At 43.2% G+C, this 25,059-nt stretch overlaps 2 non-coding genes across 2 annotated transcripts; both read right to left on the reverse strand.

Annotated features, from left to right (window-relative positions):
• Nucleotides 1–2,730: 2,730 nt before the first annotated feature.
• LOC147728618 (small nucleolar RNA SNORA26) lies at nucleotides 2,731–2,850 on the reverse strand. Its single transcript, XR_015309635.1, has one exon. It is a non-coding gene; the product is annotated as a small nucleolar RNA SNORA26 (small nucleolar RNA).
• A 6,911-nt stretch (nucleotides 2,851–9,761) lies between these two features.
• LOC147728619 (small nucleolar RNA SNORA26) lies at nucleotides 9,762–9,881 on the reverse strand. Its single transcript, XR_015309636.1, has one exon. It is a non-coding gene; the product is annotated as a small nucleolar RNA SNORA26 (small nucleolar RNA).
• Between the last annotated feature and the right edge of the window lie 15,178 nt (nucleotides 9,882–25,059).

Genomic DNA, 25,059 nt, shown 5'->3' on the forward strand with positions numbered 1-25,059 from the left:
ATAGTAGAAGTGGAGATATGATTTTTTTTAAATTATATCCCAAAACAGTGCTTAGAAGTCAGTGCTAGAGGGTTACTTGGTCACGCTAGATCGAGCCAAATCTGAAATATCAAACCAGCCTTAATGGAGCATGGGTCTATACAGTTTGAAAACCGGTCCTGTTGAAAGTTTTACAGTCTCAAGTTCAGCCAAGACTTCTGTTCGCAGGGAAAGAGTTCGCCGGGAGCACAGTGAGTGGCATGAAAAGAGCCACGGGGACCATGGACAGAAGGGATGGGGCCTCACGGTCACTAGCGCCAATGCTGCTGTGCAAAGGCAAACTTGCGCCTGCTCATGCTGATCCTGCGAGCAAGCAAAGTGGCCAGGTTGCACTCACAAGCCCAAAAGCTTGAGTTAAAGGGGCTGAAGTGCAGGAATTTCACTTCTGAGGCCCGGGACTGGAGGGGACACCTCAGGCAAAGTTAAGACTCATGTATTGCAGAGTCCAGCAGCGTTGCAAGAAGTTTTTTGTAACCATGAGACTTTAAAGAACAGGAGGCACAGAATGGGTAAAGTAAGAACATGCCAGCTTTCTGAAAGTGGGATTTTCAGACCTGCAATTTAAAAACCAACTTTACTAGAAGAGGTATTTTTAACTTGTGAATCCAGAGACACCAAAGTCCCATTTTATAAAATTTCTACAAATTGGAAATTACTTAAAAACATGCTTTACTACAATTCCATGTTAAACTATGAGAGATCAGCCTTGCAGTACTTAAAAGATTCAGCTGTTTTCACTACCAGGACATGTAAAATGTACAAGCACATGCCCCACCTTTAAAATATACTGTGTCCTTTCCAGGGGGCTACCTAAGGCTCACCTTAGGGGTGACTTGCATATAATAAAAAGGTTTGAGCATGGCACATAGTTTACTTGAAAGGTCAAAATGGCAGTCCAAAAACTGCACACACTGGCTCTGCAATGGCAGGCTTGAGCCATGTTTAAAGGGCTACTGAGTAGGTGGCACAGTCTGTGTTGTAGGCCCACTAGTGGCATTTAATTTACAGGTCCTGGGCACATAGTGCTCTTTACTGCGGACTTTTAGTCCATTAAATACGTCAGCTGTGGATAAGCCAGTGTTACCATTTTTAAAGTGCAGAGCATATGCACTTTAGTACTGGTTAGCAGTGGTAAATTGTCCAGAATCCTAAAGCCAGCAAAATTAAGTCCAAAAACAGGAGATCAGGAGGCAAAAAGTCAGGAGAAATTAAGCCATCGATACCAGATTGAACAAAGAGAAAGAAATTAATAGGTTTGGTTATAACTAGGCCTCTGGATCTATTCAAGATGCCAAAAAAATAACAGGAGGAATAAGCAAAGCAAATTAGGAAGACGTCTGCACAAAATGGTTAAAAACAAAATAGAAACTTATAGGAGCACCCAATGTTTAATTTGAAAAGAATTACCTCGTACTATTTCTCAAGCAGGTTTCACTTGTAAAAAAGATGTATCCCCGTTTAAGAAAGTAGCTCATTTTAAAAAAAAACGAAGGCACTGAAAAGGAACAAGGACTTAATCAGAAGTTCTTCCATAGTATAGTAGTCAAACCCATAACAAGGGCCATGAAAACATCGAAAAGCAATATATTGACAGTTTGCCTGTCTAGTAGACAAGGAATTCGTGTTGACGAGAAACTGTTAAATGATTGTAAACAGAATGAGAAGTTAATAAACTGGTTAGTTTGAATAAAAAAAAAATCAATAAAAGTGGCAAGTCAATAAAAATAAACCGTTGCACTGTTTCCAAGGAAGAGTGTTAACAAACGTCTAGTACTGACGTTTTATTTTGAAAATTAGTTTCGTTTTTGCAATCAATACATATGAACATCCATATGAAGTGCATGAAAGTTTACCAACAGGCAAAAAAGGATTAGAGCCTAGAAACATAGAAGATACAACTAATGAAACATTAAAACAACAGCAGTAAGGTAGACCCTCGAAGCTACGGCAGAGGGGCACCGCACCCTGTGAGCAGTCCCTTCTCCTGGGCTTTTTGAGATACGGGTTTCCTAGGTGGCAGCTTTGCACCTTGGCGCTTTAAAAGGTGGATGGGCAGCATTTTTGGAAATTAAATCAGTTCCGATGCTTTTTACTGCAGTTCTCTGTACACTCACTGGAGCACTTTGCTCCCGCTATCTTGCCCAGCAGTATGCTTACTTTGTGTGACTTGTTCCTCCTTGCAGATGTGTGCAGTGCACTAAGTCCTGATGCACTTCAGTGGTGTGTTTTGTGCAGTCACTGCGCACAATACCAAATGCCACCACACTGAGAAATGTGTTTGCTGCACCGTGCCCAATGCCACTTCACTATGCAATGTACTTGAGGTACCTCACTCAAGTGGAATTGAAGTCTAGTGCAATATATGGCAATGTTTATAAACGTTTTATACAGTGCTAGCTTGACCCGTGGGTATCCGAGCACTTTACATACACACAATAAAGAGGTAAGTAAGCAAAACAGAAAAATACATGAAAAATATGTACAAAAAGGGGGGGCAAGAGAAAACAATGATATTCCTTGCCTTCACTCAACCACAATTAATATTCGATATATATTTTTATACAATCCTGTTTGCGTCAATTACTTTCGATGCAAATTCTATTTGAATTGAAAGCTTAAAAAGTAAAGTCGGCAAGGGATAACTACTCAAGAACAACTTGACAGACGCCCTTATTAGAACTTCGATTGAATTAATGTACCCCACGACAGGATCCGGAGAGGCGTGCGAATCACCATCTCCAGGTTTTAGTGAGAAATGATCTTTCCCCCTGTGTTGGCCATTACAAAGCACATTAAGCTTTGAATGCGCACTAAAAAGGGAGTCACATAGATTCGAGGAAACGCGCACATGATAAAAATAAACATATACAATTAAAACAACTTAAGCGCGAAGAACAAGCTGCAAGTAAAATTGTGCTTAGTCTAGTTATTCAGTACAAGTATCTCGAGGGGTGTTCACCACAAAATTTTGAAACAACTCTATCCAAACTAAACCTGTCCCATCCTCGAGGGTCTGCTGATGAGCGAGCCAGTGCAGTCTCCAATGCAGTGTGCTCAGCACCTATACTCTGCAATGTAGTGCGTTATTCTGCACTGTGCCCAGTCTCAGTGCGCTGTGCAATCTCACCCAAGTGGACTGTGTCCGGTGTACTATGCGGTAGTGCCCTCCATTCTCAAGGCTAACTCCAAAACAGAGTTAACTCGTGAGTGTCGTACCAAAGTGAAATAATGTCAGAAGCTTCCATCAGCGTCTGTCGGCTTCCAACAGCTACCCAGTTCATCCTCTCTTTTACGCACACAATAGCTCTATCTTACACATTCTCCTCACCGTCTCCCTTTCTTTGGCTACTTGGCAGTCTCCTGTAATAATAGTCAGGTTTCTCATTGTATTCAGCATACACATGACCTCCATGTGACCAGTCTTACATAACCTCTTATAACTAGCAAACTGGAAATAATACAGAACACCCTCAACATGCTCATACTTAAAGGTACATACAATACTCTTAAACCTACTACACACATTGAGGGTTAACACTGGCCTCATACATTGGGGAAAGTGCAGTGTTTCTCTCAATGCCCTTGTTGAGTTCTGTGTAAAACTCACACTTTGTAACCACAAGCTGTATTGCAAAAGATAAAATTTGGAGGAAAATTTTGCTTTACCATTGTGCAGGAGGGAAAATCTTGGCGGTTCTTTTTTTAAACTTGAAAAGATCCCTTTCAGAGGTTAACGTGGCTGCTGCAGAGCTTTGCACGGGTCTAAAATGTCCCTTTAGCGCAAGATACCTCAATGGGGTCACAAGTTGGTTGTGGATATCCTTGCGTTGCTGGCAGGTCATAAGTTATGAGCCGTGTAAAATGGCAGTTAGTGTGGCCTCAGTAAAAAAAAAAATTCTACATTTACCCAGCGTGGCATGAATCTAACTTCTATTGCTACAAAGTGGTTTTTAAAGAACAATCACTTAATATGCGGTAAATAAATGAATGCAGTTTATGGTCTATATCAATAATTATTCACGTACATTGCATATAGAGGTCTACATACATTTCGACTGAGCCAGAGAAACTTCTACAAAGGTTACACTGCAGCACTTTTATAGATGCTCTACATGACCACCTTGGTATGAAGGCAAAGTTAGATGCTGCATTTTACCCTGCTATACTTTCACACCAAAATTACTTTTTCCTTGAAGTGAGCCAGATAACACAGTGCTGTAATGAGCCTATTAGTGTCCAAGCTTCACAAAAGACCAGCTCGCCTATTCGTGTCTAAGCTTCCCAAAAGACCAGCTCTCAAAACAAGGTAGATCAGGCTAGGTCATCCCAGTACAAAACAACTTTACTCCAAATCTCCAGGCAGTCCAAATGAAAACTTGCAAAGTATGCACATAAGTGCCGAAAACATCAAAAGCGACAGGGGATCCTAAACTTTAATTCAACTTGTCCAGCAATACAATCGCTATTTAACTATAGGACCTTGTTGGCTCTTAAGAGTGCTATTCATGTTAATGACGGCACACAAATGTGCTGTTGCACCTTCCATCTTTAGGGAATTTATAAAAAAAAACATTAGCAGCCAATGAAAGTGCCCTTGTACCATCCATGTTCAATGCTTAACTGAATTTCGCTGCTTTTACCTAGTCTAGTACACACGGATCAGTCAGGGTTTACCTTTTACAGTAAATAGAAATCTTCCACATCAGGAGCACGGTCAACCAGAAACATTGCCACTGGTGAGGGCACCCATTGCCATGGAAGCAGCATCTGACATTGTGTGGGGATAATGGTTTGCAATGCTGGAGATGGGATTAGAACTACACGGAAGTTGGCAGAGTATTTTACTTTCGTACAACAAAATTAGGGATGGCAGGGAAATATCTGAAGGTTAGCCAATACATCAAGGAACATGCATCCAACCGCTTACCTTCAATTTGATTTGACAAAGGAACCACTGTCAGCAATATTTCAACTAGAAGGTACCACAAAAAGGAACTATGAACAAACCATCTATTCTACATGGACGATATTCTGTTGTAAGAAACGGAGAATGGCCGGTACCAAACTGGAGTCATTGCAAACGTGTTGCAGACTTGTCGGGATGCAGGTTTAAATGAGGCCTCTGTAAGCCCCTAGATCTCAGGATCCGAGATCAGTTCGAGTTTGTGCTTACTGGGGCTCAAATAGACATACCGGATCTGCAGAAACCTGTAACCGTAGTTGTCTCCTGTAGTACTAGGCAGAATGCTGTTTACTTACCAAAATAATTAACCACACATTATCGTTTGCCAACATACCAACACAGCTTTTAAATCAACTTGAATTACCAATATCAGAGGGCAGGCCACAAGCACTGGAATAAGGAGTTACTATTTAGGTGTGCCACTACAATCAATGGCCAGGTGTGCAACTGAAGTACAACAAAAATCCAGAGTGAAACATCTCACAACTGATGTGTTTTTAAGCTCCGCATGCAGTTGTGGCAATGGAGACTGGTATGCACGTTATCTTGTGGTGAGGACATATTCTAGGAGAAAATTCATGTGCAAAATAGTGGCCTGAACCAGGGGAATGAGTTATCAGTTAAACGGAGAATTGTAACAAAGGAAAAAATAGAAACGGAATGGCAGTGGATTTAATAGCTTAGTTGTATGGCGGGAGGCAGAAACAATTCGGTACTTTGGAAACATGACAGAAAACCCCTAAAGTGCTTTAAAAAAAAGAAATTTAGACACCATTCCCCTTGGGTGAGCAGACGTAGCCAGCTAGTTGCGTATCATCCCCATGCTTGAATGGGGAAAACAACATCTCAAATTCAGGAGACATTGTAGTCAAAGCAACATCTTATTTGTTTGCATAGTCCAGATGCATGTCACTTCACGTCAGTGTAGTCTTTGATTTTCTTGTTCATATGGAAAGACCAGGATAATGGACAAGGCAAGCTTTAGGTACATGACAAGAGCCATATGCATTTTGGCACAGGAGAGATGGCTGTACCGGCAAGGTATGAATAGGGGCGGGGGCATTTTAGCAGGTTTGTTGGCTATGCCCAAGAGTTCCATAATTAGTTTGCTTTCTTGGTGTGGTTATACTTACAAGAGTAGTCTCTAGGTGTCGAGTATTTAATGGAGGAGAAAACGTTTGCACTAAGTGTCGGTTCAGAGTGCTCATTTGTTAGACTATAAGCGGTAAAGGGAAACGGTTTAGAATGGGAGCAAAGCATGTATAAAGTACATATACATGACTATTTTGGCACAGATTTCCATACAATCTTGGGTGGGGCAAGAGGTGTTAAAAGCTACACCACGTGTGTACACCATGGGCACTGGGTCTGCTCAAATGTAGATTTCCAAAAAACACAAGTGCCTAAACTTCAGCATTTTGTAAAGATCTGTAGTTCAATAAGTTGTACTAGGATAAGAAAAAGCACACCGACAAAACTTATTTAATATATTTTATTATGACAAAGACAGATGGTACACTTACATGTTCGTTCAAAGCCCCAACTTATATTATAAAGACAAACTGCTTACGCCATACATTCACTGCAATAACCTAATAAACAATCCCTGTTAAAAAAATACCTGAAGAACCAGCAAGCCGGTAGTCAACTGAGCATTGTTAAAAAAAAGTTCACAAATAGTGCGCTAGTCACTTAAGCTACTGTCGGGGAAGGTGCGGGCGGATTCCAGTGGGCTGAGAAAAAAAATGGGTGGGGTCCCAAAACACGCCCCTCCCCAATGGATTTTAGGTAGGACTACATCCTAAACTGGTGAATGAATTAAAGCTAGTTTGACAAAGCTACAGCTTGCTCCAAAAAGTGCTTTTTGTAATTTGGTAAGTCTTTTCAGTGGTTTCGGAGATTAAAAAAAAAAATTGTATGGTAGAGATGCAGATCTGAACGTCACCAGGAATACCATGAGTGACCACACCATAAGAAGAAAGTTGCAAATGCCAAGTGTGTAGCGGCACTCTTGCAGTGGGAAAGGAAATGTGGGGACATTTTAGCATGCACAGGAATCCTCCACTGCATGGCCCTTGTGTTAATCTTCAACAGATCCAGAAACCAATGAAACAAATTGAAATTAGACCCAGCCAGACTCCAAAAGCCACACCCACACAGGTCTACTCCGACAGCAACACGGCCAGTCACACAGACCCATATAGCCCCTCATGCACCCAGTTCATCTGGGGACACCCTGTTCCTTAACTGGTCTGTCAAAAGGACTCATTCTTGGATACATTCTGCCCATGTTGAAGTGAAAGTTAAGGTATATGTGGTCTAAGAACAGAGAAACCTGCTTTATAAACTAGTTTCCTGGTTTTCCGTAGCTGCGGACAACATTGGGTTAACCACTCCCGATTGCCTTTGGCAAATGTTGGATAAAACAGAGTACGTGGAAAGAGTTACAAAACTGAAGAGCAGACTTGTGAAGAAACCTGGAATGGGTTATTTGATAATTTATAAATTGTATTACAAAGATTAAAGGAATTGTGATTTTTGTTAAGTGCAGGTATATTAAGGTTGGACAGCAGAAATGTTACAGACATGCTAATCAGGTTGTACTATTTAAAAAAAAGTAGAGAATATGCAACTTCTAGACACTATATTTAAAATAAAATGGAAGGGAGGTCAGCTGACAAAAGGAATTAAAATAGTGCGCAGCAAAGAAGAATTGCTACTGAAAATAGTTTAAGCCAGTATGAATTAATTTGAGATTAGAGGCAAGTGCTTGCAGTATGTAATGTAATAGTATGTAATCTGCATCTATGCAGTCAGGCACATACACATCCAGTAGCACTCCCACAAAAGCACTCTGAACTAGACAGTGACGGTCACACCCGCAAAAAGCAATCACCCATTTACTCACCTATACACCCAACTTGCATAGTCATCCATGCACCCACACTGTCACGTACACAACTATATAACCACTAATGTAATGCCAGCATAGGGGAAAAGGACAAAAGGCACAAGTGCATAAAGACAGTGCATTCCTGCCTTTTCACTTTTGGCGTAGTGCGGCACAGCAAGTGTTGCTGCAATACCCTACTCAATTCCTGCAACTTAGGGCCGAGTTCATAGCTCAAACAATTCAAAAGTCCGAAAAAACACGTTGCCATGCAGTGGAAGGCCCATGACTGGACACCTTTCGGTTCCCTAGGCTTCATTTGGGTGTTAAAGTTAACGAATGAGGCACAACCAATGTCCAGACTTCACTAAACCCTGTCGCACAATTAATGGCCCTTTATACAGGTAAGCTAAATTTATGATTTGGGTAGTGGCAAAGTAGTAAAGGGGATTCGGGGACCCTCACACAAAACATAGGGATATTACCTACCATGAGTGATTAAGGCACTGGTGTGCTGTAATTTTCAGAAGCACTATACCCAATGCCACTGGAATTATGCAGCAGGATCAAAATATGCTGCAGGTGGACAAAATGTTCTAGCAAGATTAGGCAAATATGAAGCCTTTTGCTAGGACAATATGCAACAAAATTGATCAGTTAACCTTTGCATAGGGCCTTAAACTGCGCAGCAACAATTACTGCTGCATTTATAACTTTGGAACCATTTGAGATGGAAAACTTAAAATCTGCAGATCCAGAATATGCAAGAAATTAGGTATATTTCCAGTGACGCCTATACTCAATTTGAAACCTGTGATTACAATGGTTGTAAATAGAACCCCAATACAGTGCATATTTTGGCCAACGATACTCCTCAGTTCTCTCCAAAGGACAACCAATCAGAAATGTATAACATGGTACCCTTAGTAACTAAGTACTCAAACCCCGCCAACGGTAGAGCACAAGATCTGCTCTCACACCAATATTCGACAACTGCAAAGCAGCTTGCCTTACATGCATGTAATTATCTTCCAATAGGATCTTTCTGGTCACTGGTCCATAACAGCGTTCGCAGACTCGTGCCTAGAAAAAAGAATATTGTCAAGTCAGTGGAGTTACAAATTCCCTACAAAAAGCAATCCAAGGACCAGTAAGGCATCAAGTGATTCCCGCAAAAACCTTTTTAACAGCATCATAGAACGAAGTAACCTGTTCCGAGTAACATCAGAATATGCCCATGGGTTATAAAAACTCCACTCCGACAAATGCCACATGTTTTTTAAGATTTGACTTTTAAAAAAATGTGCCTCACAACAAGATCGGAGTGAAGGTTGGAGCTTCCTTCCAAATTTTAGCGAGAGATGCTCTCCCCCCCGGAGATGGCCACTACAAAGCATGATACGCTTTGAGTGGGCAAAGCTAGAGAGGGGTTCAAACTAGCAAGACTAAATAGAAAAGGAGCACAGATACCGTAATCTTAATACTGAGACAAAATAAAGCTACACTCTGCAATCAATGTCCACCTACAGCACCGATTAAACTGCAGTGACCGTGCACATTTACTACACAGCTTACTGCAATCTTGCCAATCCAATTAAAAGTAATTATGTTCCTTTAAGTTACAAAGTATAACAAGTCGGTACAAGGAAATTACGGATTTTAAAGTTGCCAGTTAGACGGTCAAGTTCAGATGCCACTCGCTGTGATAATTATGTAATGCCCCAAAAATACAACAAACCGCTATTAAAAGCTAGAAATGCATACCTTATAGTCCAAAGCAAAAGGAAACCCGCACCTACAGAAAAAAATACTTTTTCAGCGTTTGCAGAAAGCTAAAGGATCACTGACCATTTTTCTTAAATATTTAAATAATGTACCCCACGACAGGATCCGGAGAGGCGTGCGAATCACCGTCTCCAGGTTTTAGTGAGAAATGATCTTTCCCCCTGTGTTGGCCATTACAAAGCACATTAAGCTTTGAATGCGCACTAATAAGGGAGTCGCTAGATTCGATGAAACGCGCAAATTATAAAAATAAACTTATACAATTAAAACAACTTAAGCGCGAAGAACAAACTCCAAGTAAAATGGTGCTCAGTCTAGTTGTTCAGTACAAACATCTCGAGGAGTGTTCACCACGAAAGAAACGTTTTAAACAACCCTAACCAAACTCAACTTTTCCGCCCTCGTGGGACAGACTGCTGGTGAGCGAGCCAGTGAAACAAACGACCTTACCTCATTAAGTGTCTACGATAAAAAGACGGCCCAGGCTTCCGCCTGCGGGTTATAAACTCCCTGTCCTATCGCGAGAGCAACATTGGCAAATTGAGTGACTAGTTTAACATTAGAGGAATATCCCATAGCAACAACAACATAACACCATGTGACAAAAACGTCACATCCTCCTGGTGGAGAAGCGTTCGTACGTAACGTAGGCTTTTTTTTTATTCTCTACTCCAATGTTTCTTTTTAGAATGTTGTTTCTATGAGCTGGCAGTTTGCAAGGAGGTATACTGTCATGGCGCTGGTATTATCTGAAGCGGAGGTATAAAGCTGGTTCTGAGCGTTCTGTGAAATTTAGAGTAGTGCAGCAAAATATCGTAAAAATAAATTGCGTAGAGAAGGATTTGGGTGAAATGTAAGTTTTGTCATTGGGTACACAAATTCTGCGGTACTAGCTGTACAATGTTCAAGTCTTCTCTTTTTATTTAGCAACCTATTACATTTTGGAAATCATAATCTTGGTTCATGATTATGCACCATAAGCGAACCTACGCATTTTAACCCTAACAAATTGTGTCTGATTACACCTGACATTGGGGAAAATTTTGATCAGTGGCTAAAAATTCAGTACGAAGGGTCAAACAAAATTCAGGACAAAAGTTAACGACACAAATGGGAATTGTATTGATACCTCTGAGATTGTTGCACTTCTGTACAGGGTAACAAGTGAAAGTTGGGCGTGTTGGCAACATCAGTCTTTAGGTTTCGCCTACGCAGCGCGCATGCGCTATTTAGGAGGGCCTTTAGCAGTCACTCTGCTATTTTTCAAGCACACATTCATGCTTGTGGCAGCACCCACCTTCCGGGGGCGAGCAGGGGGGCGCCACAAGCACAAGTGTTTGCTTGAAAATTAGCAAACTGCGCACGCACCACTCCCAGGCTCACCTCCTGCTCCCCCTCTCACGCAAATTCCTTGTTTACTTTTTCGCTGTGATTTTTAACCCGTTAACCGCTGCGTAAAATAAGCCACAGTGCGGGCGTTCTATTGCGCGGGTGGGGCCGCGTCAGCCAACGGACGTGTGCAGCTCTACCGAGGTAGACCTCACGACGGCCATTGGCCGACGCACTCACTTAACGGGTTAATATAAGAACTGATGCTTTGTCCTATTCGTGCCAGCAGAGTGCGCTGATTGATAGCTGGTGGCTTCACCGGCAGCTCCAGGTTAAAAGTACACCATTGTCCTAATTCACAGTGCAAACCTCAGTTTTTCCTACTAGGGACAGTGTGTAAATCAAACCGTCTTGTTTCTTTGTGTTTGCCACTTCTTAAAAGTCACACGTTTTGGAGCCATAGCAAAAAAGCTTTGCACAAATAACCCATCTGCATCAGTCTTTCGAGGTTAATGGAGCAAATGGTAATTACATCTGTGGAATCAAGAAACATAACTGTTTTGAACGCCATTTTTGCTGATAATTTAATAAGTGGATAAAGTTAACTGTATTCACTTTTCAAATGTTGTAATGTCTCACCGACTGACAGACTCACTGTCACTCTCTCACTGACAGATTCTCTCACTGACAGACTCACACTCACTGTCTGACAGACTCTCACTGACAGACTTCCCCACTCTCTCTCACTGACTGACTGACCCTCACTCTCACTGACTGACCGGCTCACTCTCTCTCACTGACTGATTCACTCACTCTCACTGACAGACTCACTCTCTCTGACAGACTCACTCTCTCTGACAGACTCACTCTCTCTGACAGACTCACTCTCACTGACAGACTCTCTCACTGACAGACTCACACTCTCACTGACAGACTCACACTCTCACTGACATACTCACACTCTCACTGACAGACTCACTCTCACTGACTGACAGACTCTCACTGACAGACTCCCCCCTCTCTCACTGACTGACTGACAGACTCACTCTCACTGACTGACTCACTCACTCTCACTTTCTGATTCACTCACTCTCAATGACTGACAGACTCACTCTTACTGTATGATAGACTCACGCACTCTCACTGACTGACAAACTCACTGACTGACAGACTCAGTCTCTCACTCGCACTGAAAGACTCACTCTCACTGACAGACTCTCACTGACTGACAGACTCTCACTGACAGACTCACGCACTGACAGACTCTCTCACTGACCTGCGAAGCGTGGCTAGGTTACACCTTGCGCAAGCCAATATTCAAGTAACAGATTTCATAACAAATTGCTCCAGGGAACAAAAAGGCAACGGCCACCCACGTCCCAAAAAATCCTCGGTGTGGAACACAGTGTATAAACAGTAAACAGATTATTGTTCCCAAGCACAACACATATAAGTCACACCTAGGGTAGGCCTTAAACTGCCCATATGGCAGGGAGCAGTGTATTTAAAAAGACACTTTTGCACTTTTAAGTTTTACATGTCCTGATAGTGGAAACATTTTACTACTGCAAGGCTACTTCTCCCATAGGATAACATCAGGTTACCTTTTTATATTTAAGAAGTAATAACTTTCAATTGGGTGCAAGTAGGAATTTTGAATTTGGTGTCTTAAGAATTGTAATTTAAAACCCTATTTAATGGTACAGTTGGATTTGAAATCAAAATTCAGAAAATGCACAGAGGCTTTAAAATCAAATCTAATGGTGTTGTTTTCAATTTGTAGTGACCCCTGATGAAGGGCTAAGGAATGCCTGAAATGCATTGGGTATTAAGATCAACTAATTGAGGACCATTTATGTATACTTCATGCTCCAGAAAAAGGCCTGAATTGTCATATTTGTTGCATTTGAAACTGTGGATTATATAAATACCTCATCTGTGACAGGACTAAAGAAATAAGCAGTTTAATTTGGAGTACATGAAATAAAGTGAATTAAACATGGATAAAAGTGTGGTATTTTTGTCAAGAATTATGGACTAAGCTGTGCATCATGGAAAGGGGTGTTACTTCGCTCCAATATTCGACTTTTAGGAAGTTGGCCTTTTCTTGTCCTAATCATTTGGTGCCTGCAGCCTGTTCCTTGGTCACATGAATAGCTAGCAGTTGGTCTTTGTGCATTGCTCTCAGACAGTGAAACAAAGGGGGAATAGGTTGTTGGCAGAATGGGCCATCTCTGACTTGATGGGATGAGGAGCTGTCACCTACCACACTTGCACATCACAAAGGCTCTGCCTCAGCTCACTCACAAAGGGTTTCACACTAGTCTTGTGCTCACAGACAGTGGCGGCTGGCATGGTATGGGCATTGAGGTGCAGGGCGTGGGGGATAGGAGGGAGATGGGGGAAGCAAGTGTAAAAAAATGTATCTTCTTGTCACTTTCTTGCCGTGTCGCTCCTCCATAGTCCCTCGCTCCGGCCTGGAGTTCTGGACTTTTTGGTTCCGTCCAGAGGTGTCAGGGATAACACCCGAAGACCCCGGAGTTCTACCTGTCTCGGTGCACAAATAAACAGAAACACGGGCTTCTCGATGGTGGCGTCAAAGACCAAAGGTTTATTACTGCAGGGACACAGAAGTCACAGAAACTACACACGGGCAGAATCTAGGAGCCTGTTCGGTTTGTACAAAGAGGGTTTCTCCTTATATACGAAATATTGGGCTTGAGGCAAATTCTTTACATGTTAGTACATTCCCAAACCTTTGTGTCCTAAACAATAAATATTTGGCGTTGCACAGGAATCGTCAACAATATCTGATGTCAAAACATTACGAACGAGGGGTTCCCACTGTTCCATCATAATCCCATGTCAACTTTTCATTCAAGACCCGGACCGCCTCATCGTAAATTTCGTTACCTCCCCCTAATAAAAGCCCAGAAGGAATGGAGCAGAGCCAGGTGCAGAAGATAGAAAAGCAGGATAAGAGATGTTTGTGGGTCGTAAATGAGCAAGGCTACCAGCTTCGGCCGCCTAATCATGATCAGGCCAACGAATACGAGAACCAGTATAGCAGGACTGGCCTCAGGCTGGGGAGGCAGCTTCTGCCGAGTCATGCAGCCTTGGCGTGTTCTGTTCTAAGGTGCACGTGTTACTAGCAAGGTGAATCTCCGGCTAAAGCTTACGTGTCCTTAGGTGAAAGGGGTCACTGCGCGTCCATTGTCTACGTGAGGGCAAGAAACACAAAATGGCTTCCGTGATCTAAGATGGATGCCATGGGTAGATCAGAAATGTGTTCATAACAGGAGTGCTCTTGCTCGTAGCATAGCGAAAACACCAGGATATGCTAAATGGATCATTTGCGGTTCACTGATACCAAAATTATGTATTTACGACAATGTTGAAAACACGGGTTCAAATCGTCACGGAACCTCAGACCCTCCTTTTGCCCTAACGTAGGCAATTACTCTATGTCCGAGTCTATCTCTATGCTCATCAGGTCAGTGACATGTTGCTGCATCATCATTCTATCTCGCGCCTTTTCTCCAAACGCAGGTGGTTTTCTGAAACATGTTGCAGCACAGAGACTACACAAAGCGGGACCACACTGGATAATCAGGCAGCATGAGAATAGAAATACTAAGATGACACCAATGACCATCAGAACCTTCCATCCCCACGCTGATATCAGAGTCCAAAACACTCCATAAAGGACCAGTTTCCCTTGTCTACGTGTATAGAGTCGGAAATCTTGTGTAGTTTAGAGATCGCCTCATAAACAGTTGGAGCGTTATTGGGAATAAAAACACAGCAGCTCGATTGGATCATTCTGCATACCCCACCTCGATCTGCAAGTATTACGTCTAGAACCATACGGTTCTGCAACGTCATGAGTCGATCCGCCTGAAGCTCAGCTGTTAGGTTACTAAGGGCACCAGCAGTTTCTGTAATAGTAGATTCAACTACCCGTGTTAGCTGACGTAGATTTCTACTATTGGCCATAGGCCCCCAGAACGGAAGGAAACCTTTGAAGAAGTCTCCAGCTTCCTGACCAGCGGTATCTTCCTTGCTGAAAACACCTCTCGCTACTCTGGTCTTGTGATAGTCTGAAGAAGCAGTGTACGTTGGAGGTAACAGTCGAGCAATATAACATGAACCTGAAAAGTCAGCAGGCAGCCATGTATATGCTCTGTCTTGACAGATGAAGTAGGTACCCCTAGCGGTAAAAAGGCAGGGGAAGAGTTAGACGGAAACACGTAAGTCTCAACGCACTCACTCCTCCCTAGCTGAGCTCTCGGATTTCTCCCATTTCCTTGCAAACAGACCTGACCTCGGTGAGGCACGACCCAGACTGGAGTGGAGCTTTTACGTTTGCTTTCTCCCAAACTAAGGCGATACTCTGTAGAATTCCAACTCAAATATACCCGTAATTCATCTCTAGGGTAAGATGGAGTATTATTGACGTCCTTAATCATGTCAATAATTCCCTGGACTAAAGCTTTGTTGGCAGAGTTGTATTTCGTGGAACGTGGTGGACGCGGAGGATAGGTCTCAAGGGCATAGGCAAAAATGGTCTGAAGGGCCTGAAATGATCCATTATAGCTAAAAGGCAAGACTAGATAAGGAATGCCTTTATCCATAGTGTGGGGTATCAAGCCACACACCCAGCAGTCTGTAGTGTTAACTACCAGTTGGTGTTGATGCAAGAGCTGTACAAAAGTGTTATTAATAAATTCTGAGCGTCGAGCTTGCTCGCGTTCAGGAAACGAGTGAAAAGAATGCATAGAAGAAACACTAGAAGTAGCAGGATCAAGGGGAGGTACTGTAGTTACCGGCATAAAAATCAAATGCACACCAAAAACGATTCCACCCACCAATGTTATCAAAACAATTAAAAACGTAACTGCACATTGCATTAGAAAGCATTTGCTGTGAAGAATTCTGTACAGTCTATTTCTGCGAACATAAATTACATTCTCTCGTTGCAGCTCAGGAAGCTCCATCTTCTACAATCCGCTCGCGACCACTGATGATGTGTACGTAGATGAAAATGCCTCTATCAGCCCTGGGAGTTCCCAGAACTAACAGAAAGATCGACCTTGTGTCTGACCCCCGCAGATTCAACTAGGCACACAGCCACGACCCTACGGCTACCCAGACGGCAAGGCAATTTTAAAACAATAAAACAATAGCAAACTTCCTGGCTGGAGGCAATGTACGGTATTCAAATTCAAAATGTGAAAAAATAGGCAGTTTCCTGCTTTATTTGTCCATATTGCGAGATCGTAAATTGTATCTCAGTTTTGCAGGAGCTGTTTGATCTGGAAACAGTGTATTTTCAGCAGGTGTTGCAATGTTCAGGTTCGCAGGTGGCAAATGTTCTTTTGTTACAGATGGCAAATGTTCAGAGTTCGAAAGAGCAGTTTCAGGAGGAAAGCCAGAGTTCGATGTATCAGTGATTAGTTCTGCATCGCTGAAAGGAAGAAACCTGGGTATCTGTTCTGCTTCAGAGGCACCGATTCCCTTCTTCACCCAGTTATCGTAAGGAAGTGGCAGAGGCACACGTTTGACGTGTGTTGTATGTATCCAATTCTTCCGTCCGACCACACGAATAGCAGTTCTCGTCGCCAATAACACCTGGAAGGGGCCAACGAATCTGGGCTGAAGATTTTTCGTTCTTGCAAAATTTCTGATGACGACTTGATCCCCAGGTTTCAGCTGATGACCTGGACTCTCCGGTGGCTTTGGCAATGCATCGAAAACCTGTTGATGAATAAGACTCAATTTAGCAGTCAAGTCGAAAAGGTAATCAATTAACATTGGATATTCCAGCTGTCTAAATTCTTTTGGCCTAGGTACCCCCCAAACATTGGCGGGATGACCGAATACAATCTCATAAGGACTAAGCCCTACTCGAGAATGTACAGTCGCTCTTGTGGATAACAGAGCCAAAGGCAGTGCATCTGGCCAAGGCAAACCCGTGGATGCCTGTATTTTAGCAAGTTTTAGTTTGAGGGTGCCATTGTAACCCTCAACTAAACCAGCAGACTGGGGATGGTTAGCACTGTGGAACTTTTGTTTGATCCCTAGACCGGCACACACACTCTGCATAACTGTCCCTACGAACTCACTTCCGTTATCTGACCATACAATCCGTGGCATTCCATACCTAGGGAAGTATTCTTTGAGAAGAATTTTGTCAGTGGACAAGGCAGTATTGTCCTTCAGTGGATATGCTTCGATCCATCTGGAGAAAGCACAAACTACCACTAGGACGTATTTTAGATTGTTGCAACGATCCATGTGAATGAAGTCTAACTCAATCACTTCAAAGGGGCAAGAAGGAGGAGCGAAGTGACCTGCAGGTGTGGGGATTCCCTTGCCAGGATTATGCATCAGGCATACCATGCAATTTCTCACCACTCTCTCTGCACATTTACTAATTCCATCATTCTTCTAGACTGGAGCCAACATCTTACAAATTCCTTTAGAACTAATATGCGCTGCTCCATGTGCCATCGTTATTACTGCAAGCACATACGCATCAGGCAACATCCAACGCTGTTGTTCCGACAAATCAATCCAACACCCACTCGAGTCCAATTTACCCGTACTCTCTTTCCACGCAAGCTTTTCCTCCTCAGTCGCCTCCTTCTGAATTTCTTTCACGCTTTCCACTGTGTCCTCACACATTCCAGACTCAGAAATCCATCTTGCAGACGTAGCAACATACATTCTACTCATCATATTTCTAGCTGTCTGTTTAGCAGTCTCATCAGCAAAAGCATTCCCACGACCAACATCATCCGTGATTGCTTTATGAGCGCTGCACTTCACAATCGCAACTTCAGTCGGCAAGGTTAGAGATTCCAACAAGTCATTAACTAGCTGACCATGTTGAATCTTAGTCCCATGGGACGTAATGAAACCTCTCTCTTTCCACAAACGGCCAAAACTATGGGCCACGCCGAACGCGTACTGACTATCTGTGAACACATTGACTCTCTTTCCCTTAGCTAAAACACGCGCTCTCGTTAGGGCAATTAATTCCGCAGCGTGGGCAGAATTCTGACTCACTCTTGCAGTCTCCACAATCGTACTCAAAGTCGTTACTGCATAGGCAGCAGTCACATCACCATTCTCCAATTTAAAACAAGACCCATCAACATACAACGTGCCATCTGGATCTGACAACGGAGTGTCTTTTAAATCAATTCGTCCTTTTGTCTCTTCCTCGGTTCTGAAACAACAATCATGAGGTTCAGAATCACTCGACTCCTGATTAGTCGGCAACAATGTTGCTGGATTCAATACATTGCATCTTTTGATCTGAATATGACTCGCTAGCAGTGTCAGCTCGTAGCCAGATAATCTAGCACTGGTAAGGTGTTGCGTCTTGGTTCGATTCATGAGTGTGTCTACAGCATGAGGAACCATGACCACTAGCATGTTGTTCATCACCAAACCAGCAGATTGTCGAATGGAAGCCGCAGCTGCCGCTGTAGCTCTCAAACAACTAGGCAACGCTCTAGCTACCGGATCTAATGTTGATGAAAAATACGCACAAGGGCGTTGTTTATCACCAAATCTCTGTGTCAGAACTCTCAACGCGCAACCTTCTCTCTCGTGGACATAGAGCGTGAATGGTTTACTGTAATCGGGTGTACCCAATACAGGAGCTGAACATAGTGCATTTCGTAACTCAGAAAAACTCTCCTGACATTCAGCAGACCATGGCACCGGACTCAGAACATTTTTCCCAGTCAAAGCTACCAACGGTTTTGCCAAAAGAGAAAAATTTGGGATCCACTGCCTACAGTAAGAGGTAATACCTAAAAAGGCACGTACTTCTCTCTGTGTGCGGGGAACATTCATCTGCGTAATTGCTTTTATTCTCTCTGGGGTCAACTTCCTTCCCTCCTTTGACAAGAGATGACCTAGGTAGGTCACTTCTTGGCAACAGTATTGCATTTTTGAAGGTGACACCTTATGATTCAAATTAGACAAATGATGCAATAACGAAATTGTAGCTGCTTTGCAAGTTTCCTTGTCATCGGCAGCCACTAGAAGATCATCTACATACTGCACTAAAGCAGAACCAGGAGGAAGTACAAAGGAGTCTAACTGACCTTTTAATGCCTGACTGTAAATGGACGGACTTTCACAATACCCTTGTGGAGCACGTTTAAACCTGAAGCTTCGTCCTCCTAAAGTGAAGCCGAAAATATCTCTGCTTTCCTCGGCTATCGGAATGCTGAAAAAGGCATTCTTCAAGTCGATAACTGAAAACCATGTGGCTGTAGCAGGAATCAACGTTAACAATGTAGTTATGTCTGGAACCACAGGAAACTGTGGAATCACAATCTTGTTAACCTCTCTAAGGTCTATTACAAACCTATAGACTGGAGGCTTTGAAGGATCAGTACGTTTCAGAATTGGCAATACAGGACTGTTACAGACATTTCCTCTAGTTTCTTCTACTACACCTTTCTCGATTAAATCTTGCACAATTAATAGAAGTGCACGTTCACCTTCACTAGAGATTTTGTATTGTGGGATTCGTGGAAATTTGACATTTGCTTTCAAAGTAACTACATATGGTTGAATTTCTAAAAGACCTACATCGTTAGGACCAGTCGCCCAAAGAGTATCAGGGAGAGAACGCAGCTCTGGTGGGAGCGCATCCATCGACAAGTACATTGGAGAGGTGATTCTTTTACCCAACGTAAGCTGTACTCCTTCCGGAGAACAGTACAATGTCGCATATAGTCGTTTTAACAAGTCTAAACCAAGCAGATTTTCATTACAACCTGTCGTCAAAATCAAAGGGGCTTTCAATTGACAGGGTCCAACAGAAATAGACAAAGGACCAGATACGGGGTTGTAAACGGGGGCGCCTGAAAAACCTACAGAAACATTTGTTAAGCCAGACAAAGGTGCGCCAGGGAGTTTCTCATGTATAATAGAACTTTTTGCTGCACCAGTATCCAACAGAAACGGTTCGACTACACCTGATGTTGCTACTGCGACATAAGGCCCACTCTGATCTACTGGAACTGATACTACTCCCTCTCTTTGTCTTTGGCTGTCCTAGTACTCACTTTGTTGAAATCCCTTACCCGTTTCACAATAGTCTTCAACATGATACTGCTGAGATCTATTTTGTTGAGCAGACTGTCCATTTCGCTGATCAAAGTGATTAGAAGGGCGATCATTCGTTTGTGGAGGCATAGCACCTCGTCCTCGACCCCTAGAATTTTGCACAAAACAACCACGACCTCTCTGAGCTGCCGCAGCGTTATTCTGCGCTAAGACAGGACACTCATTTTTATAATGACCTTCTTTCTGACGTAAATAATTAATTTACTCTCTTAATTTCTATGCAGGTAAGTACTTAATCAATAATAACTCAGATCGGAAAGAAAAAACCAGAGTCCGTGGTGTTAGAGTTCTTAGGGGTTTTTATTCCTTAAAAAGGAATGGTCATGACCAGGATATCTGATTCTGACCACCACAGGGGTGTCAGAAGGGATAGAGCGCTACATTTTATTGACAATACATAGCTTATATACTTAATTCATATCATAAGCAACAGTGCAGGAGGCGTAACAGTTGAGAGAAGACAAGATAACAGTATACACGTGGTACTAGTACGTAATCAAGAGGCGTGAACTGGAGGTGTGTGCTAGAAACGTCACTGATAGGTGTCACAGGTGGGTGGCACCAAGCAGAAATGTGGCAATGTCAGCAGAAATCGGAAGCTTGGATGCGCGCGCAGCTGCATGACGTGTGATTGGAGGGGTGCAGGGGACTTGACATTTACACTGACGGAAAGAGACAGAAGTCTGGCATGTCAGATCAACTTGTACTTCTATCATATCTGATATCTGATGTTTAGGAACCATATTATCTAGACGGAAAGGTCTCTAGGGCAGAAGCTATTCTATGCTAACTGTGGATGCGTGTATAAGCGCCTAAGTGTCTGCATGAGAAGCGTGGGGGCACGGGGCCTTCCATGGAAGCATGGTAACAGAGGCTATGAATTACTTGCACTGGGACGGGTCGGCCCTTTGGCTCTGCAGCTGGGGAGGATGTTTACTGAAGCTAGTAGGCAGGAATGCATTTTCGAGGAGCGGAACAGATAACTCGAAGGTTATAGTCAGCTTTGGCAGAAAGCAGGCTGAGCTGAGCGCGAGGGGCCGCGCTGGAAGTAAGTCAGAGTTCACGGGTACAGAGGCAGCCTGGGCAGAGGCTGTCAGAGTCAAAAGCCAGAAAAGAGGCTCGATGGCAGAAATTCAGGGCCTACTTTGCCAGAGCAGAAAAACATGTAAAGTACACTACAAAAAGACGGTGGCATAGCATACTTAAGAATGGACCATTTAATCCATTCATGGTGGATCTGAAAGAGGACAAGTTAACGTTGGACGCAAATGTATTTGCGTCTTCATAGCTGACACAGGAGGGAAGTTACATGCACTTTAAGCTGGTACATGGAGTCGGTGGGGTACGCGCTAGGGAACATAACATGACCAAAAATTTATATTTCCTCATTCCCTCCTTGTTCCCTACGGACCCTTCATGAAATCTCAATCCTCATGAATCCATCAGTTTGTTCTTGTAACATCATTTGTTCTTCTTTCTTTCGTTTACGTTTTGAGAGAAAACTGGAATGTTCAATACAAGAGGTGGCACATAGTCCACAAATCGCTGGCCCACACTGCAGGCACAGGCAGCAACTGAATACTAGGACTAGGCCAATGCCTAGGAAGGATAGGATCTTCCATCCCCAAGCTGTTAACGTTGTCCAGAACCAACCGGACCAAGTCCAGGTGCCTGGATCCTGATGTATCTGATTTGCAATTTTATGGAGACGTGTGATAGCTTGATATACAGATGGTGCGTTTTGTGGTATGAAAACACAGCAACTTGACCCGATGACCTTACAAGCTCCACCTCTATCTGCCAAGATGACGTCAATAACAAGACGGTTCTGAAGGACAACAACCCGCATGGCGGACTGCTCTTCTGTTAAGTTACCTAAGGCGGAGGCAGTTTCATTCACTACTGCTTCAAGTGTTCTAGTTAATCTGCGTATTAATTTACTATTCTGAACAGGTCCTAAAAAGAAAAAGAATCCTTTATTAAAATCAGTGTACTGTTCCCATGCCGTTTCTGTGTAGTCGACAAGTGGGATATCTCTTCTGGGTCTATTTTTTACTAGATTGGTATTTCTATGGTAATCAGGGGGAGCTAGGAAAACAGGGGGCAGAAGGAATGCAATGTAACAGGTACCATCCCAATCTGGAGGTAGACGTATGTATGCGGTATGACCACAAACAAAGTAAGAATGACGAATAGCTTTAAAGGACGATTTTCCATGATCACTGAATTCGACTACAGTAGTACATTTACTATGACCTAAGTGTACTGAACCTTTCTTCCTGATACATAATTCACCAGTAACTGGCAATACTGACATAGTAGGTATAACAGGTGCGGCTTCGGATTCAACAGTAAGAATCATAAGGCTAATTGTATAGTTACCTAATCCATACACTTCATTCTCTAGATCAGTTCCTATTCTAGTGGGGAGTCCCTCCTTATCAGGGTAACAGACGTCGAGCAGGACTAAGTTCAGGTTTCCCCAAACCCAGCCCACATCGAAAACAGCAATATCAGGATCTAAGGAATTAATTATTTTAAACCATGCGCCGCAGGAGCCATTATGAGTGAACGGGTACGGAAAGAGGGGCAGAGCTCCCTTGTAATTCTGGTAGGGAGGGAGTCGGCCACATATCCAGCAATCTGTAGCATTGTTAGTTTGATGAGAATGGTGTAGCATATTAATAAAAGTGTTGTTGCGCAGCGCAAGTCTGTAGGAGAGTTCGTGTGGAGGTAACTCACTAAAAGTGTGTTCAGCAGATACATTGTAGGCAGATTGTTCACGCTTGAAAATAGGGTAGTAGATAGGTAATAAGATGCTAGCAACAATAATTAAAATACTCAGAATAAACATGATTAATAGTGTCACTATACAGTGACTACGAAGTGATTTACAATATGTACGTTTCTTATATTCTCTCTCTCTATCTCGATCTAGGGGATACATGTCAGAAACTATTTAACCGATTCACCTAGGGGAGGACTTAAACAATTAAACTGTCTGACTTGCTAGATCGGAGTTTCATACGGTACTCTTCTTGGGGAGTTTTTTCTCGTTCAGATTCTGTGAAGTCTTTTGGCTCAACACAGTCTTTGGTGGGGGTGGACGAGTCTCGATCAGGTTTCAGTCCAAAAATTTTTTTCACATGACTCGTGTGAACCCACCCCTTTCTCCCTTCGATCTTCACGGCGGTCCTTGTGGTGAGAAGGACGGTCTTCGGCGATTTCCAGCGGGGCTCCAACGGACTCTTTCTATCAAAGTTGCGCACTAATACGAGGTCCCCAGGACGGACATCATGTGGCTTTACATCAGTGTTGTCAGGGAAGGCTGCGGCAACCTGTGAACGACATGATTGGAGTGCAGACATCAAGGAGGCAAGGTAATCTGTCAACATGTTACAATCAACATCAGTAATCTTTTTCGGAATGGGCGTCCCCCACATATTCGGTGGTCTGCCAAAGACCACCTCGTACGGGGATAGCCCTGATCTCGAATGGGCAACCATTCTCATGTAGAATAGTGCCACTGGCAGGGCGACTATCCAGTCGACCCCTTTCTCCTGACATATTTTTGCAAGGCGTATTTTTAGTGTCTGGTTATGTCTTTCTACCAGGCCTGCGGCTTCAGGATGTCGGACACAATGGAATTTCCACTGGTATCCCAGTAATAAAGAAACTTCTTTCATTAATGCAGATGAGAATGGCTGACCGTTATCTGAGTACACGACACGAGGCAAGCCGTATCGTGGGAAGAATTCACGAACCAGCTGCTTGGCAGTGGTCGGAGCAGTGTAATCTGGGACTGGGTATGCTTCGGTCCAGCGGGACAGAGCACAGACAACTACGAGAACATATTTAAATCCTCGACAACGGTCCATCTGGATATAATCCATCTGGAGGACTTCAAAAGGGTGATCGGGAGGATGAAATCCACCTTGCTCTACAGGGACGCTTTTACCTGGATTGAACTGACAACAGATCATGCAAGTACGCACTTTCTGTTTCGCTGCTGCTCGTAAGTGTTTATTGTTCCAAAGATTTTGTAAACTGTCTAACATCGCTTTCTCTCCTAGGTGTGCTGGGCTATGTGCTGTATTTATCATGACTTGAACCATAGAGTCAGGGAGAAACCATGTAGATTTTCCCTTCGTCACCCAACCTTGATCTGTTTGGATCCCTCCTTGTTCAATCCATTTCTTTATTTCTTCTGGGGTAGCATGTGTCTGAATATCGATAACATCTAGTGTGGGATCCCTGACTGTCATACAGTGTGTCAGTCCTGTTGTCTTTGTCATATCAGTTGTCTGAGTGTGAGTCAGTGCTGTATGTTTTGCTGTCTGGTCTGCCAGGTCGTTACCCTGGGAAACAGAATCTGTGACCTTAGTATGTGCTTTACACTTCATGACGGATATGCCTGAAGGCAGATGTATTGCTTCTAACAGTGCTTGAATGAGGGGGCCATGTTGGATCTTGGCACCATGAGAGGTCAGGAAACCTCGTTCTTGCCATAACATGCCGAAGTCGTGTACAACTCCGAACGCATAACGGGAATCAGTGTATATGTTGACATTTCTGTTCTTGGCTAGAATACAGGCTCGGGTCAGAGCGATGAGCTCTGCCGCTTGAGCAGACAGTGTATCAATACGATGTGTTTCTTTAACTTCAGTTTCAGTGGTCACGGCATACGCGGCCACTAATTCTCCTGTACTTGTTCTCATACATGAACCATCCACATAAAGTGTCAGGTCAGGATTTGTCAATGGAACATCTGTTAAGTCTCGTCGGGGCTTTGTTACTGGATTAATGATCTCTATGCAATCATGCGGGGCTGGATCTGTCATAATGGTAGGTAACAGTGTTGCTGGGTTCAGGATGCTGCAGCGTCTGATTTCTATGT

This window comes from Lissotriton vulgaris, chromosome 3_1 (assembly GCF_964263255.1).
Source record: "Lissotriton vulgaris chromosome 3_1, aLisVul1.2, whole genome shotgun sequence".
Taxonomy (NCBI): domain Eukaryota; kingdom Metazoa; phylum Chordata; class Amphibia; order Caudata; family Salamandridae; genus Lissotriton; species Lissotriton vulgaris.